General features: G+C 34.2%; 1 protein-coding gene and 2 long non-coding RNA genes across 10 annotated transcripts in view; 1 reads left to right on the top strand and 2 right to left on the bottom strand.

The window, feature by feature from the left end:
* The window catches only part of LOC143255956 (dnaJ homolog l(2)tid, mitochondrial-like), a 49,447-nt gene extending 48,626 nt beyond the window's left edge, over positions 1-821 (bottom strand). For 3 of the 5 annotated variants that reach the window (XM_076512514.1, XM_076512585.1, XM_076512507.1), the window contains exon 1: positions 12-821. The gene's annotated coding sequence lies outside the window, so the exon portion shown is untranslated. The remainder of the gene's footprint in view (positions 1-11) is intronic. The other 2 variants (XM_076512523.1, XM_076512559.1) reach the window with 2 other exon arrangements.
* An 11,524-nt stretch (positions 822-12,345) lies between these two features.
* Positions 12,346-16,635, bottom strand: LOC143255947 (uncharacterized). 3 transcript variants are annotated; one of them, XR_013030936.1, is made up of 3 exons: positions 16,511-16,635; positions 15,265-15,507; positions 12,346-14,950 (listed from the first exon to the last, which is right to left on the bottom strand). It is a non-coding gene; the product is annotated as an uncharacterized LOC143255947 (long non-coding RNA). The 3 variants fall into 3 exon arrangements; XR_013030937.1 differs by lacking the exon at positions 16,511-16,635 and adding an exon at positions 16,381-16,415; XR_013030934.1 differs by lacking the exon at positions 16,511-16,635 and adding an exon at positions 15,690-15,753.
* Positions 16,636-16,706: 71 nt separating this feature from the next.
* Positions 16,707-17,735, top strand: part of LOC143255952 (uncharacterized) — a 41,635-nt gene continuing 40,606 nt past the window's right edge. For both annotated transcript variants that reach the window (XR_013030939.1, XR_013030938.1), the window contains exon 1: positions 16,707-16,941. This is a non-coding gene — a long non-coding RNA (uncharacterized LOC143255952). The remainder of the gene's footprint in view (positions 16,942-17,735) is intronic.

Raw genomic sequence — 17,735 nt, 5'->3', positions numbered from 1 at the left:
TTTACACTTACATATTCAGGGCATCATACCTTTACCAACCCTACTTACATCTTCAGTTTCACTTTTAGGGCAATGAAGTTCCTGAAGGTGTTTAAAATTATTTAATATTTACAAATAACAGTGGAAAGCACAAAGTAAAGTCTCAAATAACGAATATTATGACGAAAATGTGCATTCATGTCCTTTCAACAGAATCGAAACACACTATTTGAAACAAACCTCTATTATACATAACATAGCATAGAAATTCAATTATTTGAACATATTAATATATAAATTAGGCTGAAAATCATTTAATGACATAATTTATTGGCCCGGCATGGCGAAGCGTGTTAAAGCGTGCGACTCGAAATCTAAGGGTCGCGGGTTCGCATCCCCGTCGCGTTACACCTGGCCATGCCGGCCCTTAATGGCATAATCCGGTTCGAGTATTGATCTTATATATTTTATGTGTTGTTATTAGCAAAGAATAAATCATAAATTTCTGTGACTGGATTAACAATAATAATTTGATAAAATTTAGCCCCCAGCTAGTACAGCGGCAAGTCTACAGATTTATAAGGCTAAAATCAGCGGCTCCATTATCCTCGGTGGGCTCAACAGACAGCCCGATGTGGCTTTGCAATAAAAAAAACACAGACTGATAAAATGTAAGTAATTGAATATTTTAAGGTGAGCAGGGGCGTAGATTTTTTACACCCGATGGGGGGGGATGATTTTTGTGGACTGTCCAATTTGCAAATTAGTAATCTCTGATTACGTGACCCCGAAAGCTGTAAACATGCATTCACAGAGTAATCTTGTTGCCACGATACTTCAAGGTTTCCATTGAAGTTTGTATAAGTGAGGTGTTGTGAACACATTTCAAAATATTAATAGAATAAAGACAAATGTGTCACAAATTAACTGCCACATGAATTTATTTATGCACACTGCACAGTATAAAAGATTTTACTTGACAAGGTTACTAATAACTTTCATTGCATGAATTACTTTTTCAAATATTAATAAAATTAATAATTACCCTTGATAAGTTTATATCTACTAAAAACTATTCATGTTGTTTGATAAAAATAATTAAAATGTCTTTGCGAACTCTTGAAAATTATACATCAATACAATGTAGCACATAATTATTCATACTTTTCATTGAAGTAAGATTCATTTAATCCTCTGGTCTACATGTTCCCAAACGTAGACCTCCTTTGTGATGATCTGTTTATGAATTCTTTCATAAGCTCTTCTATATTTATCTTGTCGACCTTATCTTTGTGAGTGTGACAAACTGCCACGTGGTTGAGGCGGCACTGAGACATAGTTGACTTTAACCACATCTTCAACCGTCTTAATACAGAAAAGCTGCGTTCACATTCGCAGCTGGATACTGTACATACAAGCAAAATTTTCATGAGAAGAAACACTTCACTAAACATCTGCTGGCTTGTTTCATTCATTTTACAGTAAGCATCCTTCGCACCTTTAAGAGATACTGCTTTTGTGGTTCCTTTGAACACGGGCAACTAAACTCGAGCCGTTGTGCAAAGATTTCTGGATAGAAGTTAATAACCGAGTTGTCAATCTTGCCAGATGTTCTCAAGTGCCAGATATTGCCTCAAGTTATTGGTGTCTGCATTAAATCTAGTGGTCAGATGTTCTATAACTGTGTTCACAAATTCAAAATATTGGCTTCTATAGTAATCTCTAGCTGTTGCAGAATGGTGTGCTGAGCCATCACTTGTGATCCTTCTATCACAGATTCTAACAGATCAAGAGAAGTTACTTTTTCTCAGCTTCATCAAATATCTTGTTTTAATTTTCCTCTGCTGTTTGCAATACCCGCAATTGCTCAATTGTCATTGCAGATGCTTCAGTCATGCCAGATACTGTCGCTGATTTTGTTGGAATGCACGGTTTAGTTCCTCTAATGCAGCTAATGGATGCTGAGCCATCAACAATCCTAAAACTGTCTTTCCTTTGTCAAATCTGTCCAGCAGACCTTGTGCTTTCACTGTTACATCTGATTTTTCATTTGCTAATTCAGACAAAGAATCACTGTAGTGATCATTAGCACATGTAATTGCAGATTGGCGGCACAACCAGCGTGTTGGACACAGTGGGCGAATGTATTTAACTGGACCATTGTAGCTGTCTGACCTCTGAAGCAAGACACCAAGTTCATGTACCCACTGGATAGAATCTCGAACACATTCACAAGCTTCAACTGCATGTTGCATTATTAAATTAGCCTTGTGTGCTCTGCAGTGAAAAAACAAAACTGACGGTTGCTTCTCTTTTATTTTTGCCTGGCATCCACTGTATGCACCACTCATGTTAGCGGCTCAATCATAAGTTTGTGCTCTTAATCCTGACAGTGGTAAATTGAGTCTAGTCAATACATCAAGTATAGTCGAGGATATTGTTTCACCAGTTGTATTGGAAACACTGTACAAACCAAGAAATGTCTCATGGACGTCAATGTTCTAATCTACGTATCGTACACATATTGCTTTCTGTTCGGCACCTGTATCATCTTGAGTGCCATCAACCATTAATGCAAAGATTTTACTTTGCTGCACTTCGTGTGCTATGTTCTTCAGTATTTGATGGCTGCACATCTCCATTATTTCATTCTGAGCCTGGGGTGATGTGAATGTGGTTTTCTTTGACAAGTAGGCCGTCAACTCAGGATCTTCTTCTTCCAGGAGCTTAATTAACTGCAGGAAGTGTCTCTCCGTATCAGTATGTCCACGTAATGCTATACCTTGATGCAGTAAAAAACGTAAACTTCTGAATATTTTGGCTAGACTTCTTTTGCATTCTTCCTGCTGCTTCTTTTTTTCCATCATGTAGCTGGACAGTCACTGGAGTTACATCAAGTGAAACTTCTGGAGATATAGCGAATCTGTGCTGAGAGGAGGATTGGTGTTCGTTGAATTTCTGTTTTGCCTTTTTTCGGTTGCAAAAACCGGTGGTTATGAAGGTATACTCCACTGGCCTCTCCAATTTCCCTGTAAAAAGGCTTTTATTTTCCGCCTTGGCACAATAAAAACATATGACTTTTTGAGTCTGATTGTCGAAGTGCAGCCATGGGAACTCATCAAACCACTTGCCCTGGAAGATGATATTTTGAGATTTTTTTTCTGTCGTGGTATTAGTTATGCATCTGGATGATATGGCTTTCCACACTGTATCTGTGGAGTGTCAGATTGTTCATTACTGCACAAACTTGTTTCAGAACTATCTGGTGGTTCATGATGTACAATAGTTACACAAGCATTTTCAGACTCGTTCTCTGATGAACATGGTATTTCCTCTATTCTATTAGTTTCTATTCCTTTGCTTGAGGTTGTTGGATTATCTGCATCTGCATTGTCACTTGTAGTACCAGTAACTGGCTTGCAGAACTGTCTAATATCGGAAAGTTTCTCTCCGTGGGGGCATTATAATGTGACGTTCAATCCCACTATTCGTTGGTAAAAGAGTACCCCAAGAGTTGGCTACTAACAAAAGCTATTTAATTGGCCCTCACACTCATATTAACTGTTTGTTTTGGAATTTCGCACAAAGCTACTCGAGGGCTATCTGTGCTAGCCGTCCCTAATTTAGCAATGTAAGACTAGAGGCAAGGCAGCTAATCATCACCACCCACCGCCAACTCTTGGGCTACTCTTTTACCAACGAATAGTGGGATTGACCGTCACATTATACACCCCCACGGCTGGGAGGACGAGCATGTTTAGCGCGACGCGGGCGCGAACCCGCGACCCTCGGATTACGAGTCGCACGCCTTACGCGCTTGGCCACACTCATATTAACCCTGATGCTAACGAAATTCAAACAGCTATGCCTACTTAGCGTACAAGCTGACTCAAATTGCAAAATTACTTGGTGTGTTGTCAAACCAAAATTGCGAGTATGATTAGATGGAGATAACAACAAATTATTGACTGTTGTTTCGGTATAAGACCTTCTGAGGTGACATATCAGAAGATTATTAGCGGAATTCAAAGCTTTAACTCCACTGTGCCCTGTTCGTGATGGAGGTAAGGAGCTGTACTTGGAATTCATGATTTTATTATTCTTGAAGTATAATATGATTTTTGTCAATAGTCGAATGGTATTTGTGGGACTTCTGGTCCTACAGGACAGCAGGGATCTAAAGTCCCAATGCCCGTTTGAACTTGAGATATTTAGCAACCTGGAGAAGAAAGAGTTTTGGACATTCATAGTGACGAGAAAACCCACTAGTAGAGAAAAATATGTATGTAAAAACGGCTGGTATGGGTTGAAAACATTTTTTATGCAGATGAGCGAACAATGTTTCGACCTTCTTCGGGCATCGTCAGGTTCACAAGGAAAGAGGTAACTGACCGGAAGCTGACTATATGTTTGAAGGGGATTAAGTAACTGGGTGTAGGAATGTAGAGGGCATGCTTAGATGTTTGATGATATTTATTAATATAGGCATAAAGGTGTTCCTTTGTATTGATTTATTTTGGGCTTGACTTGTTGTAGGCTTCTTTAATTTTGCGTTTGTTATGTTTGTTTCTTTATTTAGTATTTGAGTGTTTTCTATGGTTATGTTGTGTTTATTTGACTTGCAGTGTTCGAAAACGTGTGAAGGTGACTTTTTGTGTTCTTTGAATCTGGTTTCCATTTTTATACTTGTTTCTCTAATATAGAAGTCGTGGCAGTTATCACATTGTATTTTATAAATGATGTTGGTGTGGTGTTTGTCAGTATAGTTTTTACATAGTATAGACCTCAGTTTTGTGCCTGGTTTTTGAATAAATTTGGTATTAACTGGAATGTCATATTTTGTTACTAGTTTTTGCCAAATGTTGGTTATTTGTCCGCTGATTTCGGGAATATATGGTATGCAGCAGTATATGGTTTCGTGATTTTTTGATTCGTGAGATATATTTACTTTTGTTAGTTGATTTTGCTTTTTGTCTATGTGTGTGCGTATAATGTTTTCTATGGTTTGTGGAGGAAATTTATTGATGTAAGTGAAGTATTGTTTTATTTTGTCTAATTAGTCGTTAATTTTATCTGGTGAGCATAGTTTTATGGCTGTGTTTATTTGGTTTCTTAATAGGTTGAGTTTTTGTTTTGTTTCATGTGCTGAGTCCCAAGGAATGTATATTCCAGTATGGGTGATTTTTCGGTGGATTTCTATTTTAAATTGTGTGTCGGTTCTTGTAATTTTTAGGTTAAGAAATGGTATTTGATTGCTTCCTTCTTGTTCACATGTGAAATTGATGTTGGGATGTATAGAGTTAATGTAATTGAAAAAAATTAAGTGTGTGTTCTGTAGATATGAATCCCGCAATCGTGTAGTCTACATATCTGTACCAGTATAGTGATGGATGTAATGCTGTGTTAATTACTTGTGTTTCAACTTGTGTCATAAAAATATTGGCTGGAACTGGTGATACTGGGTTGCCCATGCTTAGGCCATTTGTTTGTATATAGTTGTGGTTGTTGAACATGAAATTTGTCTTCATCATGGTGAATTCTATGAAGGTTGCTAATTGGTTGCTGAGAATGTCTATAGATGGGTTAGGGTCTCTGCAAAGAGGGATATAACATCGAAACTGGCCATTAAGGCTTTATGATTAAATTGATTAAGATTAGACTTGAAATTAAAAGAGTCTTTGATGAATGAGCTGGCTGATGTTACATATTTGGAGAATGCTCATGCTTTGTAATTAAATGATTCATATGTGGACATTATTGGTTGTAGTGGACAATCTGGTTTATGAGGTTTGGGGATGCTGTATATTTATGGTGTGTGTGAGTTGGTTTTGCATAGGTAGGAATAAAATGTTTGTGAAATTGTGTTGGCTTTTTTCGTTCTTAGCAGTATTTTGTTTAGTTGCGTTTCGTGTGTCTTTGTTGGATTTATGTGTATTGGTTTAAATTTATTTTTATCTGATAGAATGTTCTTCATTTTTTGGATGTATTCATTCGTGTTCATTTTGATTATAGCGTTTTCTTTATCTGTTTTTAGAATTTTTATGTTTCTGTCTTGTGTTAGGTTTTCAATGGAATTAATGTCTCTTTTTGTAAGATTGTTTTTTGCTTTCTATTTTGTGAAATTATGTTGATGGTTTTGTGAGAAAATTCTTTGAAAAAATCGTTTAAGATGTTGTTTTTAGGTGTTTCTGGAAAATATTAATTTTTAATTTTTCCTGGGAAGTTTGGCTGTTGGATGTCATTAAAATTGTTGAAGTTGTTTTTTTTCTGTTGGTTGTTTTCGATTGTTTTCTGTGGAAAGTATTACAAGTCTCCTGGCTAGGTCTTCTAAACATGTTTTAATTTCTTTGTGAACCTGACGATGACCGAAGAAGGTCGAAACGTTGTTCGTTCCTCTACATAAAAATTTTCTCAACCCAAACGAAGTGTGGGTTTTATGCTTATGTTCGGTTAAATTATTATGACAGATTCATTCGTGGTGGATTTGAGTCTGCTGTGTTTGAGTTGACTCGTCTTGGAATTTTTTCTTTCTGAAATTCGTTGACTGGGTTTTTTATTTATTTTTTGTTGTTGTTTTGTTTCCTGGTCTGCGAAGGGTGTTGGGTAGGACTGGCGTGGAAGATGTGTGAAATATCTCTTGGCGGGGGCTGGAGGCAATCGTGATTTAAGAGTTTGGCTAGATAGATCTGCCTTTGGAAGTTGTTTAAAATATCACTTAATTCAAAGGAAATATAATTTTAAAAACGGCCCCTGCATGTAAAAAAAGTCAAATAATTAATTAAAAAAATGTTTGTTTTCACTCAAGCTTTCATTTCCTAATACTGATGTAATCAATACTTAATTTAATACCCTGCATCTTATGTATTAAACACAATTACATTACGTGATTAATTAATTAGAATCAATAAAGATAACATCTGAGTAAAAAAATCTTTAATCATCAAAATAAAATGAAGGTGCGCGTGTGTGTGTTCTTATAGCAAAGCCACATCGGGATCTCTGATGAATCCACCGAAAGGAATCGAATCGCTGATTTTAGTGTTGTAAATCCGTAGACTTACCTCTGTATCAGCAGTGGACAGACAAAATGAAATGGATGTCTTAACACTCTATCAGTGAATACCCAGTATTATAACATTAATATCAAATTAGAAAATAGAGTATAAACTATTTAAAACGCTACTATATTACATGTATTAAAATATTTAGCTTTGCGCGAAATTCAAAATAACATAACAATAACATTAAAATATTTATTAATATACAGAAAAATTATTCAAAATCGGCCAAATTCCCATCAGATACTTCTTCCTCGCTGATTTAGCCACATGTTGCTTATTTTTGTGAATTTCCTGTTTCTCTAGCATATTTGTAATCATCAACTGTACCGATTTTACTTTTCATACTTTTAACCAGATTGTCGCTGTAACAACATATTACACAAGAATATGCAAGAAGTAAATTCAATTCTGTTATCCGGTTTTTTTAAAGTACAATCCTTATAACCCAGCTTACGCATCATTATTTCTCGTCCACATATTTTTGTTAAATACACCAATTTTTAAGGTGGCATATAAAAGATCCAGCTCGACGTTGAAACCCAATTGAGTTCAACTTGCTTTCTCAAGATCATTTGACATACTAATTTCGATGAGAAACATTATTGCTTTACGTTTCTAAGACACTAAGCTCAAAGACATTCTGTATCCAAAAAGCGACGATCTTGAAAACATACATACTCCTACATGGGAGCGTTATTATGTGACTTCTCAATCCCACTATTCATTGGTAAAAGAGTAACTCAAGAGCTGATGGTGGGTGGTGCTGACTAGCTGCATTCCCTCTAGTCTATCAATATTAAATTAGGGACGACTGGAGAATATATCCTTCGTGTAGTTTTGTGCGAAATCCAAAACAAACCAAACCAATCATACTTTGCTTATTAAACAGTCGACTTGAGAATGTTGCCACAACAATAAAGCAATGACTGCGTTTGTGAGAAGCGTCTACTTTTTACCAAAAGAAGAAATCCCACATAATACTGAATATGAACATTTGACTTCTCGTCTCTTTGTGCTACAAGACAAATCTCTGAAGCAATTATTGTAAAATCAGAACGACCGTTTGACATACGTAAGAAACACTAAAACTTGTAATCTGCTGACCTGTATTGCCGAATTATAGACGGCTGTGACGAATATGAATAACAACTCTATACTGGCTGACAAATTAACAATGTGTGACAGTTATCAGTTCTAATTCGATATATGGGTGACTGCGGTGAGGTAAAACCAAAATCTTGAGCATTACTGATCTAGCAAGCACTGATTCCGAAATCATTATGAGTTGGTTTAACAGGAAGCTGATGGAAAGGAACCTTGGTCACAAGAAAATAATTTATGGTGCTTTCGATGGTGCCTCTGATTTTTCAGATGTGGATAAGTGAATTTCAGATAAAAAAGTAGGAGAAATTCCTTATTTACGTTGTAAGGTTCGTCCTTTGTATTCAGTTAAATTTACAGATCATGTGAATTAATGTGAAATTGGTCTGCGACTTACTTCTTTTCTGCCGGTGAGCTCCGGACTTGTCCACTTCTTTTTGCCGCCTTTATCTCGCACTGCTTTCTCACCCGACATTTCCATACTGCCTCACCTTACTTCATTGCCTCAAACAAGCCAAATTAAAGCACAGAAAAACTCCCACGTGCAGATAAATAATCTTCCACGAGCGGGGACAAAGAGAAACTACAACGTTCCTGAACACCCCTGTTGGGGAGAGAATTCCTCAGACTTCTAATCTAAACTAAACGTTTCGGATCATATTGGATGGTCTGTGAACACCTGCACAAATATGGTGAATATTAAACATCGTTAGCAGTAGGTATCTTGCTGCAAATAAAAAAATCTAGTTACCTGGCAGTTTTGGTCAGCATTTATATGCAGTATCTAATCTCAGCAAAGTTTTGCAGAAACAAAACCTAATCTATTTGTCAGTTACTCAGCTTGTTATGTTAACGATAGCATATTTGAGAGGTATATGGACTCAGTGTGCTCATTTCAGTAAACAACAACAAAAAATCCTATATTACCACATGATGAAACTTTGTAGAATGGACGGCAACTGCCTGTTGTGGAGATATAAGTGTAGAAGACAACGTTTCGAGAATATTCTGCCTATATTGCTACAGTTGCCGCATATCTCAAAATGTACCCCGCTGGTACAGCGGTAAATCTACTGATTTACAACGCTAAAATCAGAGATTCGATTCTCCTCTGTAAACTCAGCAGATAGTCCGATGTGGTTTTGCTATAAGAAAAACACACAGACCTCAAAATCGGTGTATGGCCGATTCTTCATAATGAACCAGAAAATCAAACCTTCAAAATGTTATAATTTTGTTGACACTATGATTCAATGATCAACATATGTACTTCCCTACAAATGATCCAATCATCGTGCAGTTTGACATATGATGATGTGCATCTTCTTTGATTGACTGGATGCTAATACCGTGTGGGCTGACTTAAACTCCTTCATAAACCTTGCAATGAAGTAAGAAGATTGAGACGAAAATATTGTGTATTTGGAAAGTAAATATCAGATAAGATAATTTTAGAAAAGATTAACAGAATGCTTCATGGTGGTGTCGATTTCTACTGCTGGAGTTGAGCTTTCTTTTTACGGTAAGAACTGTATATTAAATAAGCTAAGACACCAGCTGGGACAAGAAGTATTTCTTAGCTGCATGAAGATTAGCATTAATAGGCCTGATGTACTTTCAGCATCTTGTTGTCTTGGATTATCGACTTATATGTATGTAAAATAACCAAGACTCATATTTTTTCTCCAAGAGTAGCTGTACTGAACTGTCTAAATATATTTTCTGTATTTTTATTTTATTTTTGCAAATACTTAGAAATTATTTTTAAATCGTTTTTTTCTGTCTTATAAATTTAATCTTTTTTATTTTATTTAACTAATTCTGGTTCATATAAACTTCCTTCATTTTTTTCACCATTTAGTTCTTTAATTTTATAAATATTTATGCAAAACGACTGGTCATAGAAGAAGGTTGAAACGTTGTTCGCTCCTCTACATAAAAAAATTTCTCAACCCATACCAGCCGTTTCTACATGTATATTTTTCTCTACAAATGACTTTTCTCGTCATCACTGATTTAATTTTTTAAGTTACAAGATCTGTTTTCAATAATCCAGATATAACAAATATTTTCTCAGTAAATATTGAAAGATATCTTATTTTAATTTGAATTGCATATCTGAATGACAGTCTTGTAGGTCTTTTCAATAGTTCAAACGTACTTCTCAAATCAGTGTTGAGTTCATAGGGTGTACAGAGGGAAATTTCCCCCCTTATGCAAAAAAGATACCTCTCTAATTATTTTTTTTTATATATAGAGAGAGAAATGTTAAAAGCCGAGTGGAAGTCGTGACGTAAGAGTCAGGATTTATTGATATTTCATGGAACACCTGGACCCAACGATGATATAAACGGAATAACAAAATTCTGGTAACTTTTCATAGAAAGAAGTGAAATGAATGACAGCTTTATATGGTAAAAATACATGTTTCACTATAGAAATTTTAAACAATATTAATCGTTAGGAATGAAACTGGGGATAATTCATGCAGTGTTAAAGTTTAAACGATCTGACTGGCTTAAAAATATATTTACCTAAATACACGGATGAAAACTATAGCTACTAATGACGAAAATAATGGGGAAATAGTTATTGCATTTGTAGGACTTAGGTCTTAGATGTATTCTTTAAAGATATAAGACGAAAAATTTGAAATAAGTCTAAAGGGGGGGTGTTGTTAAAAATAGAATTAAGTCAATGAATATACAGAATGTTTATATGATCCAAAAGAAATACATAAAATTATGAACCTAATAAAAATTTAAGTGCATAAAATATGTTCTATTCACGTTAACAAAGAAGTATTAAGCTAGACGGATGATAAAAACACATTACCAAATGGTATTAGTATTTTAGTTTGGGATTATTTTTCCCTTATGTATATAAATGGAAGCAGGAAAAATTTTAATGCCATTGAAACACTTCAATATATGAGAATTTGTTAACTGTGTGAACTAAATCCAAGAGATAAATTATTTGTCTTTAAATTAGAAATAATTGAAACTCAATTTTTCGATAGAATTATAGCTGTGTTAATGAATGACAACTGAGGCAAATTCCAAATATTTTTAACTGATCGATTTTTTTTAAAAGTTAACAGAGAAAGCTATTAAGGCAGTGAATGGGAGACAAAATTTTGATCTGATATATAGAGGAATTGAAAACCATAGATATAGTCAACAAATACATACAATGAATTTGATTTAGGGGTATGGGGAGATGGGCAACGAAAATTATTTTCATTTTTTATATTTTTAGCGATGTTGAGCTATGTTATGTTTTTAGCTATGTTGAGTTGTGTTTTATGTTATTTTAGCGATGTTAAGCTATGTTTCATGTATTTTTACTTTTTTCTGCAAAAAATATTTCTTGCTACTTTTAATGATTCTTGATGTTTTTAAAATTGTGAATTTTTTTAAAATTCCTTTGCCTTAAAGCAGGAACCATGATACACAAACTATTTTTGATTCTGACAAAAGGGTCATCTAGTGATTCATTGAATAATTTTACCTTATGCTACATTATCCTGAGTATGTACGAAATTATTTTACAACTGTCTCATGAAGTGGAATGGAGACCCCTCTAAATAGATGTTATCTATATTTGTGATTAGTCAGTCACTGAAAAATGTGAATATTGGGGGAAGATAGACGTTTTCCGTCAAATTCATTTCCGAAACTGAAAAAGCCAGGATGATTATGATGTTCAAATATTACAAAATTATAGTTAGTTTACTTCAAACCTGTTGTGGATGTGAATTACAATGCATCACAAGATTCAGTTTTAGGATTAATGTGTTTGTTTGTTTTTTGCTACACATGAGCAATTTAGCATGAGTACCTTTAATATCTGTAAAAAAAAAAAAAAAAACTATGTGCTTCTCCCACAACTATTATTTACAGTAGCTGTGATTTTCAAATATAGAAATAAGAAGATGTTAATCATGTTTAGCCAGAAATACAATCAAAAGTAAATGAGGGTAAATTGAATTTACCGACTTCACATGTGGGTTACTCATTCCTACTCACCTGTGATATTCAGGTCTTGGTTATACTAAAGGTTAAAGCCAATGTATGTTCCATTTATTATATGAAGTGACACGAGCACATTTAATATGGATAGAGTCTTTACCAATTCAAGTTAATTTACTCCTATTTTTACCACTATTTAGTGTTGTTTGCTAAATGATAGAGAACACCAAAAGCTACTTTATGGGCAAAAAATTACATTGTTTCAGTTTTTAGTCAGTAATTTTATTATCAAAACGTAATTTAAAACAAAATAAAAATCGTTTGTTTTATGGTATGCTCTGTAGGAAATATACATCTTATAACCTACAACATTTAAACTAATATTATATATATATTTTTTACTAAAATTTATTGATTTATTTCATGTAGTAAACTCAGCGGTTCATACATAATGTTATGGATTATATCTTTATATCTTTAGCATTCTGTTCACTAGAGGGAGATTTTACATGCTGTAATAATTGTTTTAAGTCTAGAAAGTGTAGGGTCTTGAAGCTTCTTGTAGTACGCAGAAAACTATTACAATATCACAATGACAGATTTGGCGAGTTAAACATAATTGATTAGTTCAGTGTCAGTGAGTCTGTTCGCTAATGATCGAGTAGGTCTCTCAGTCAGTCAAAATGAGTGTTTGTTATAGACAGAGTATAAAGAGAATATTTTATTTGTTTGATCGATTGCCTTCAGTTGTAAGTTATATGTGTGATTACTTTTCGAAATCCTAATGAAACGTTCTTTGTGAAGTTCTACACCTGTACTAGTGAAGGTAACCTGTATAAGACATTATTGAAGATATAAGTTAATTCATCATCATTAAATGACCAGGATTTTGCTAAATAATTAAAAAAATCTCCCAATGATTTTTGTTTGGGAATTTCGCACAAAGCTACTCGAGGGCTATCTGTGCTAGCCGTCCCTAATTTAGCAGTGTAAGACTAGAGGGAAGGCAACTAGTCATCACCACCCACCGCCAACTCGTGGGCTACTCTTTTACCAACGAATAGTGGAATGGACCGTCACATTATACACCCCCACGGCTGGGAGGGCAAGCATGTTTAGCGCGACGCGGGCTCGAACCCGCGACCCTCGGATTACGAGTCGCACGCCTTGCGCGCTAGGCCATGCCGGGCCCTCTCAATGATAAGAACGTGTTAAAACAATATACATTCTAATTTACCTACAGAACCAAACTCCTAAAATAGAGCTTATTAAAAATTATTTACATAAAATTAATCCCCCGTGGGTCAGTGGTAAGTCTGGAGGTTCATAGATCTAAAAACTGAGGTTTAATACTTGTGGTAGGTAGAACACAGTTAATGCATTGCGCTTTACAACAGAGTTACACAAAGTATAAATGTTCAGAAGAAAACAATAAATAGTTATTGCTACTTTTTTAAACATCTTAAACTAAAATAACGGAAAGTTATACAATTGTTTACTTGTGTGTGTATTGATGTTAGCTTAGAAAGTAGTGAGATAACATTTTAAATATTTGAATTACTTTCTGTAAATGAATTACAAAATCTGTTACTGAAAATTAGCTGCACATATAATAAATCTAGAAAGAAAATTACAACAAACTGAACAGGCTGTGGCGAAACAATTTTGAACTCGTGGTGGCGTCAATGACTGGGGGGGGGGACCTTTTATTTTCTTTCCCTGTTGAAACAGTGACTTTCCATAATAATTATACATAATATTCTATTTACCATCCCAAGAAGTACTTCACTAGTGGGTCAAAAGATGGAGCATATGCCATAAGTCCCTGTCGCTTATGGAAATATTTTAAACGTTTATCAGAGTAACATATAAAATACAAATAGTATTTGGAGTTCAATACAATGGTTGGTGATCAATTAACTATTTCGATATCGCGAATTTTTATTTTTATTTTATACTATTTAATCACTTTTTACTTTGCCTTTATGGTCAGTCATTATTCTATTACACAACTAAGAATTTTGAAACGAATTTTTTTCTAGAACTTTTCACTCGTTTTTATAAAAGTAATAATATATCTTAACAGTTTTCATATCAGTTTTTCCTGTTAACAGAAGATTTTGAAAAAATAGCACGGTGTGGCAATAAAGACTAATAAACAATTGTAAATCTTGGAAGTGTTTAGGAATGTTTTAGAATAAATGAGTATTTCCACAATACTTTTTCCCTATTCTTCGACTTTAGCAGATCTTAATAAACAAGAATTAATCCAGTATATAAATACCCCTCCGCCAAGCATTTATATATATATATATATATGATAGTATTATTTTAGGAAAGCCACATTATCTTTTTTTACTTGGACATCATTTGTATTTCCTTAGTTATTTCTTCGTTGTTTGTTTATTAAGCGCAAAATTATATACTCGAATCCTCAGTTTTGTATTTTAAGCCCTAATAAATTTATTACTAAACCATCGTGAGATTGTTTATACTTTCAGTCTCTAAATCACTAGTGTTTTTAATTTATCAAGAAATATCGCCACAAACAAAATCTAAATATTGGGAATGTAAACTAACTTAATATTATTGTCAGGTATACGTCGAACAATCAATAAAACAAAAATTGAGTCCGAAAGTTCGTCATCTGATGCTCAGATCGCCTGTATAAGTCAGCGCCAGTAATCCAGGAATAACAAACTCTAAGTTCGTCATCTGCTGCTCAGATCTCCTGTAGAAGTCAGCACCAGTAGTCCAGGAATAACAAACTCTAAGTTCATCATCTGCTGCTCAGATCGCCTGTAGAAGTCAGCACCAGTAGTCCAGGAATAACAAACTCTAAAATATTAATTATGAATAAACAGCATTTTCGTTTAAAATGTTTAAGACAATAACTAATGTAGATACACAGACAATCGAGTTTCTCGATATAGAAATTTGTATTTCTATCGCATTTTATCGAATCTACAAACACTATTGTTGGAAGTGTTAGTTTTAGTTCACCAAAAAATATGGTATTTCTGACAAATATATAACCTCATCTTAAGTTTTGAGTAAATCTAAGTGCTTGATAAAGTTAAAATCAAAGTTCTGACACTACGTTACCAAAACTTTTCAATAGAAAAACAACAAAAAAATATTTTTATACTTACATATTTAAAACTCTCAACTCGTAATGCGAGGGTCGCAGGTTTGAATCCTCGTCACACCAAATACAGTCGCCTTTCAGTCGCGGGGGCGTTATAATGTGACGGTCAATCCCACTATTCGTTGATAAAAAAGTAGCCCAAGAGTCGGCGGTGGGTGGTGATGACTCGCTGCCTTCCCTGTAGTCTTTCACTGCTAAATTAGGGATGGCTAGCACAAATAACCCTCGTGTAGCCTTGCGCGAAATCCTAAAACAAACAAACAACATCTGTATATATATGTATACAGGTATATATGTGTTTGTGTGTATGTATACCTACTATTTTAAAGTTTGTCGTGCAAGCTAGAAAATAAACATCCTTTGTAGTTTTATGTGTGCATAAACAATGAAAATTTAGTGATGTCATTGTTCAGAAAGAATAAAACTTACATAATAATGTCAATAAGGTGTTGTTTGTTTTGTTCGCTTTTGAAACTGCGTAGGCGAACGATTGATAAAATATAGAGATGCCCCAACACATAGAGGTACTGCTAACATGAGATAAAACGTCTACAAAACATTTAACCTTGTGCTAGTTTCATAGTGTTGATTTTTAGTCATATTTCACTTTAAGTTACATTGAGTTTACCAAAACTAAAAACATTTACTAGTACTTTTAATCATAGCGATCAGTGCATAATTGTGCATATAAAACAGAACATACCACATAAGACAAATAAATAACGTATTCATCATAACAATTAAGCATACAAATAATTAGTAAATAATATCTTAGCTAACAAAGTTAGCTGCCATCTCTAATAGACTGCCACTGTCTGTTCGAAAACATTTTTCAGTTTCAGAAACGCCCCTTTCTGGCACAGCGGAATGTCTGCAGACTCACACCTCTAAAAACCGGGTTTTAATGCCTGTTTTGAACAGAGCACAGATAACCCATTGTTTAGCTGTGTGCTTAATTCCAAACAAACAAACAGTTTCAGAAAAGTGTCAGATTTCATAGAACCTGCCTAAGATGTTCCATGAGATTGGCAGTTGAAGCTTAACAATAGCACCTCTTTTAAAAGTGTAGTTCTACCCTACCACTAGGTGTGTAACTAAACAAACCATGTTATAAAATTACGTTATTCACAGCTGCCTAATGTGTAACATCTGTCAGCGGTGACTGCAAACAATATAGTTGTGACAGCAAGCTAAAGTACTGCTACTAGTAAACAAGATAGCATTAAATTATGTTTACTATCATGACCTACTTCTTCAACTAGCCCGGAAAAGACCACGACTTCTGACCAGTCAATAACAAACAGATGGTGTTATTATTATTTACTGAACTTTCAACTTAACGTTGTTACAATATACATGGCACTCAATAAACCAGCAATGCACAACAAACATTTAAATTTTATGATATTTTTTCCTGTTTATAAGAAAACGTAACAGATACTGAGCGTATAAGATAGCAAGGACGCCTAAAACCAACTTGTGACAGATAAGTTCTGGTGGAAATATGGACTTCAGTCTTTGAGTCTTGTGTTCTTGCATGTTTGTATAATTTTCAGTTTCCATGTTAGAGTAGTTGTATAGGAGGAATATGATGGTGTCTGTTATATTCCATGTAAATGTTATGTTTTTATTTTGGTGTAGTAGCTTTATGACATAACCTCCACAGAAGAGACTGTTGCAAGTAAGTGTCAGATGACCCGTGTTTAAATTCTAACTGAAGGCAATAACGTACCAAGTTGCGTTTTATATTTATTTCTTATCAATAGAATTACAGTTAAGTTCTCATTGTTTTAAAAAGTTTTAAACATTACTTTATTGTGATAGAAAAAAATACATGTCGGATCAAAAACTATGGTAACCTTTTATACAGAAACTTCTAGATACATTTCTCTTTTAATATCATTTCTTATTGTATTCAAAATGTTTATACAAACAGTTGATTAAGATACTTTCTAGCAACAAGAAGTTTCATCAAATGACGTGATTATATTGGTTGCTTTAAAAATGGTCGAAGTTTTTGAAAATATGCATATCCAAACCAACATGTACTTATACAAGCGTGCGTGAGTGTGTATTTAAAAGTTTTCACTGTCTCTAAGATAATAGTTTCTTTTTTTTCGACAAATGCATTATGATAGTAAAACAAAAGCCACGAGATTATGGGACTTTTAAAAAAAAATTGTTTAAATATGTTTTTTCCTTCAAACTAGAGTAACTAACTTTGTTATTATAAGATAAAAAGCTGTAAAACAATATTAAAAACTCAATCCGAAAGAGAGGCTGAAATTATAAGGAAATTATAACTTTTTGTCCAAGAAAAAATCCAGTCAAAAGTTAAGTCCAAGTTATAACAAAACATTATTCTAAAAAACGTAAAAAAGAAATAATCTGTAATTATAAAAGTATATCCATAAATAATGTGTAAGAAAACAAGCGGAGGTGAAAGGCACCTCGAAAGCCTAAGAAAATATACAA

This window comes from Tachypleus tridentatus, chromosome 1 (assembly GCF_004210375.1).
Source record: "Tachypleus tridentatus isolate NWPU-2018 chromosome 1, ASM421037v1, whole genome shotgun sequence".
Classification (NCBI taxonomy): domain Eukaryota; kingdom Metazoa; phylum Arthropoda; class Merostomata; order Xiphosura; family Limulidae; genus Tachypleus; species Tachypleus tridentatus.
Note: the sequence above shows the minus strand (reverse complement) of the source record. Positions and strands in the feature narration are given on the sequence as shown.